The 4,991-nt window shown below is 37.6% G+C and overlaps 1 pseudogene; it reads right to left on the bottom strand.

The window, feature by feature from the left end:
* Positions 1–1,808: 1,808 nt before the first annotated feature.
* On the bottom strand, positions 1,809–4,289 carry LOC136855360 (uncharacterized; annotated as a pseudogene).
* Between the last annotated feature and the right edge of the window lie 702 nt (positions 4,290–4,991).

The raw sequence follows: 4,991 nt of genomic DNA, 5'->3' as shown, positions 1-4,991 counted from the left end.
GAATGAATTAATATTCCATACAAATACATACATTAGAAAAAAACTGTATATACAAACACGAACGCGATAATATACGCATTCGCTTTTCCAAAAACAATACTTCAACGAAACACACGGCTACTAAATATTTTCTAACCTGTTCCTTCACATCACAGCCTCAGTATATGCCACATACATCTACTCCAGCACTTTCCCGACCGTTTATCAAAGACGACGTTTCATCTAACACCTCAAAGCTTTTAAATTTAGCTAACAAGTTTTTCATATATAAATCTTCCACGCACCTTTCCTCCAACAGGGATAAATTCTTTTTCATTATAGCCACGCAACATATTTTACCAATTTTGCTCATTTCATCACTGAATGTAGCTAACACAGGTAAATATTGATTCAACCAAGTCGTATTAACACGCCCGCTTTGACCGATGCCAGCGGGAAAGATAACATACTTGACATAGTCATACGATGATTTAGATAATTCTTCCTTCAATTTCTTGACCGAAGAAAAAAAGTGGTTGAATCTCATCTGCTTACTATCTCTGCCCAAACGATCGGCATGATCTTCATCTTTGGAATACGTATTGTGTTAATAAGGTAGCTATGGTAGGGAGATCAACTTCATCGTTGCATTCCCAAGATGTGATATTTTCAGGTCTTTTCACAATGGCGGAACCTTCAATACCCCTATCACGAGGACATGCATATGATGCACCAGTTATAACTCGGCATACGGATAAGCACGAATGACGTCTGCCACCACACCGAATTCCTGCATGTGACACAATTAGTGGCCACTACTAAACACGTGTTTCGCTTCCTGAACTTATTTTCGGACAAGTTCCCGAAAACTAACTTGCACGAGGAGGTTGATGAAGCCATGGCGAGTCCACGTCTTGATGTGACAATCCTTCAAGAGATAATGAGCTACCCAGCTCCCTGCCTTTATCACAATCACCGATTACAAACCAGTTGTGACGAAGCATCAAGTCTCTCTCCCTCCCAGCCATGATTCACACACACACGAATAAACAAGTCTTATCATTCCCTCACGCCAAAGGTCATCCACACAGATCGGTGTGATCTACATCTTTGGAATACAATACTTCAACGAAACACCGTATGTCACACCTGATTATTACTTTCTGACTGAACACCATAAATACAGCCGACAAGGGAAATTGACGTTATTCCATGCCCAAAGTTTATAAGAGTAAGTGCATCAAGTTTTTCTCTTGACCGAACGTCATTCCCCGTCACTATTCAGTAAGTAGCATATAAAACACTTTCCATTTACTCGAACATATAGTAAATATTAAAAACAGCAATAAGATTCATCTGTATACGGAATAGATATTCATATGAAATAATGTACCCGTTGAAAGAAACAGAATATATAAAACAGTCATTATTTCTCTCTTTCAGATATGGGAAATAACTCCAGTAGCGAACTGTCAGCTGACGAAGTAGCCACTCAGGTCAGACACCATTACTACTATGGTGCTGGAGCCCCAACACATTTATTAGGAAGGTGAAAACAGGTCATGACCATGAAGCAGGAGCAGAAGAAGAAGTAGCAGGAGATGCAACAACCCCCGCTGACAGCCCACAGCAGTGCAACCCCCCACCAACTCCGCCACCACCCACTACTGAAGGAAACGAGCAACCCGGTGAAGGTATGTAAAACCGATGTGTTATATATTTATTTAATAACAGTTCTTGATTCCATAGAAACACGCACTCTTTTTTCTCCGTTTTCCTGTTTTTGGTTTCAAATGGATTGTGGGCATAGTAAAAAAAAAACACGTATATGATTATTCATAAGGATTTATTGACCACATAAAAGACAGTGTACAAATTCAATACACTAATCACCGTCAGACTGTCTCAGCACACATCCCAATATAACGTCCACGTGTATCCTTATGATAAGGCGAATATTCCGAAAAGCGTTTAAGAGGAAACGACTAAGACGTCTTAGCATTTTATCACCGACGTTCACGGGTGAATGATTCTCACAGCTCATCCTGAAATAAGTAAAAAATAGTTATGTGATTCACGGTGTATGATACATATATAGAATATATCCTTAATAGAATGTAAATGGGGTAATATAAAAATCAAAGAAAAATATGCATTTACCTTAGTTGTTTAAGATGCGGAGACATTCCTTGTATGTAATAGCACGTTTGACCCCCGACCTCCAATGTGAACATTTAAACTTTTTCAAATATTTAAAATAATATCCCGTTATCCATTTATCATTGCCTCTCAAACGAGTGAATGAGAATACATTTTGTATTAAGGATAATACTGTTTTCACACCTCGGTGACTCACGCAATGAACAAAAAAACTAACGTAAAGACCGCATTTGTACGATTTATCGGGTTGTATTTGTTTTATTAGTCGATAGAGGCTATATTTGGGATGTGCATATATAAATTTAGAGAAGTCATTCGAATAAACTTTAGGATTTATACCGTAACTATCAAAAAGAAGATTATATTTCTAGGTGATTTTTCCACGTAAAAACATACCCAATGACCGACAATATTAATATCAGTAGACGAAGATAATGTATTAGATATAAAAACTAAAGGTTTGATTCTATTTTCTGGCAATGTCAATAATCCTACTTCATCCGAAGCGAACACACCTAAATATTTAACCCGGTCACCGAGTGAACCTTTTAAACTTATTTCAATTTCTTTTGTATCCATTCTATTTAACCCCTAACATCACACTGAATAACTCTATCCGCATCCACCGTTAAAATACCCTTGGTATCCCCGAAAAAGTAAAATAATGCAAGGGTTAGGTGTAGCCGTACCCAGCCTGATCGATATTCGCAGGTTTGCCGAAATTTCCACTGGCATGGAATCTTCAACATCTTCCACCACAAAATTAAAGCAGTAAATAGCTCTACCATTTTTAAAACTATCATAAGTGATCAGATTATCACCGCCACCCCTATACTTTTCTGCGTCTCGTGATATAATTGCATGATGGTATTAGGGAAACTGCATTGAATATTATATACAGTATTCCCATTAACGGTAATATGTATATTATTTAAATCGAAAGATTGAAAATATAGGCTATTGGCTGCGTAATCACCTGAAAATGTTTCCATATCAATCATGGCCAATGTGATTTTTTCAGGTATACAACTGTTAAAAGGTTGATCAATTAAAATCGAATTTTCATTTTGCCCAATAACGTATGTCTTGTATAAAGTCTTATCAAATATATATTGTATAGGATTAACTGCTATCGCCTCATTTAAAGCCGACATTGCGTTATAATGTGGGGTAACTCTATCGATCCATAATTTAACCTTTTCTATATTTATCACATTTAAATGTCCGTCTGTGTGGGCACCCATAACCCAGTTATTATTTGCTAATTCGAGCCTAAGCCTCAAGTCAATCGAATCCAGTAAATACATGTCTATAGTCGCTATATCCAAAAGAAGTGGAAAATATGTATGCACGCCCCGCGTTTTAATGTCGCCCATAACTTTCGTCTCCCACCTGCTGGTTTGACCGAAGGTATTGGCAGTAAATTGTCGAGTTACCCCGTGTGTTACATGATAGTCATCATATAAAAATCCCGCCCGACCGGTGGTAGGTAATGCCGAGGGCTTTATCATTTTCAGCATTTTGATATATGATTGATAGTTAAATACAGGACAGGATTCCACCAACTTTTCATTCAAGAAAACAGAAGCGGATTTAAATAATGTATTACTTAGACCATTAACGACAGACACGTGATCATCATCTGCTAATTGCGCGCCGGCCCTATCTATTGTGATATATAATTCTAAAGCTATACTTGACAAATCTAAGAAAGAACCTGCCACCCCATTAATGCGAAATTCTATATATTTATCAGTTAGAATTTGATTTACGGAAATATTGCAAGGTGTAAAATCCAGTCTTTCCTTTGAATTAATTGAAGTTTCAATAATTCTCCGTCTATTAACATTCGGGAACAATTCAGATATACCCGCAATATACGATGAAACAGGAACTTGATTACCAGTTCCGGGTATGTTAGGAACTACGCTAGCCATATTTTGTGTTTATATAATTTGAGATGAAGGGTAGAACGAGTGCGTACCCGCCGAATGTCAATTGATGAATGAGTTACAAAAGATCGTACACGTCCTTATTATATGTACTTCTAGATTTAACGCGTGTATCCTTCCTCTTCCTACGTTTTTTCTTTCCTCCCACACTCGACCGTCTAACTAAACGTTTCACCGTTTTCCTCCGTCTCGTTCTTCTTCTTCTCCTTCCAGTACCGCTTAAAATTCGTTGTCCAGTAGTTTTGAGGGCTCTTATACCATTTCGTTTTAAGGATTCTTTTAAAGGTAAACCGTTGTTTACCATATCAGATAACACAGATCTACCGAATTCATTAACTGAAGGTTTCGCGGCATTAAATAGAAAAGGAAGTACTTTACGTGCAATACCACTTATAGTAGAAAAATACCACTTCCCCCTGCGACCGGGATAGAAAACGGAAATATCCTCAAACCCCGCCCCTCTCCTTAATAAAGGGTCTGATAAAAATAGTTTTTAAATTCCGCCTCTGAAGGAGGCGCGAATAACACTCTCATTTTACTGTTTATACTATTCCCAAACAATTTAAGTGGAGCTTGATTCACACGTTCTAGTTGACTCGAGGGTGTTACGATCACGAATAAGGAATGCCAAGGGTGAACATCGAATTATATACGTACCTATTCATCTAATTTTCCTCTAGGTTTTATACGGAGCAGGCAAGTAACGCTTGAGTCTTTAGCGAAATGTAAAAGGTGTCCATTTTGATCCGTGATAAGAATAGAAATCTGATCCAAGATGTTCGTGTTCAACAATTTGTAGACTGTATTATGTATTCCTTTTCCTCTACCACTTGCTAAAGTAAAACAGTCCAATATATTGACTAGTCTCCCACCAAAAATCGTCGGTTGAACTATATCCGT

Source organism: Macrobrachium rosenbergii, chromosome 31 (genome assembly GCF_040412425.1).
Source record: "Macrobrachium rosenbergii isolate ZJJX-2024 chromosome 31, ASM4041242v1, whole genome shotgun sequence".
Classification (NCBI taxonomy): Eukaryota; Metazoa; Arthropoda; class Malacostraca; order Decapoda; family Palaemonidae; genus Macrobrachium; species Macrobrachium rosenbergii.
This window is presented reverse-complemented; position numbering and strand designations above follow the sequence as displayed.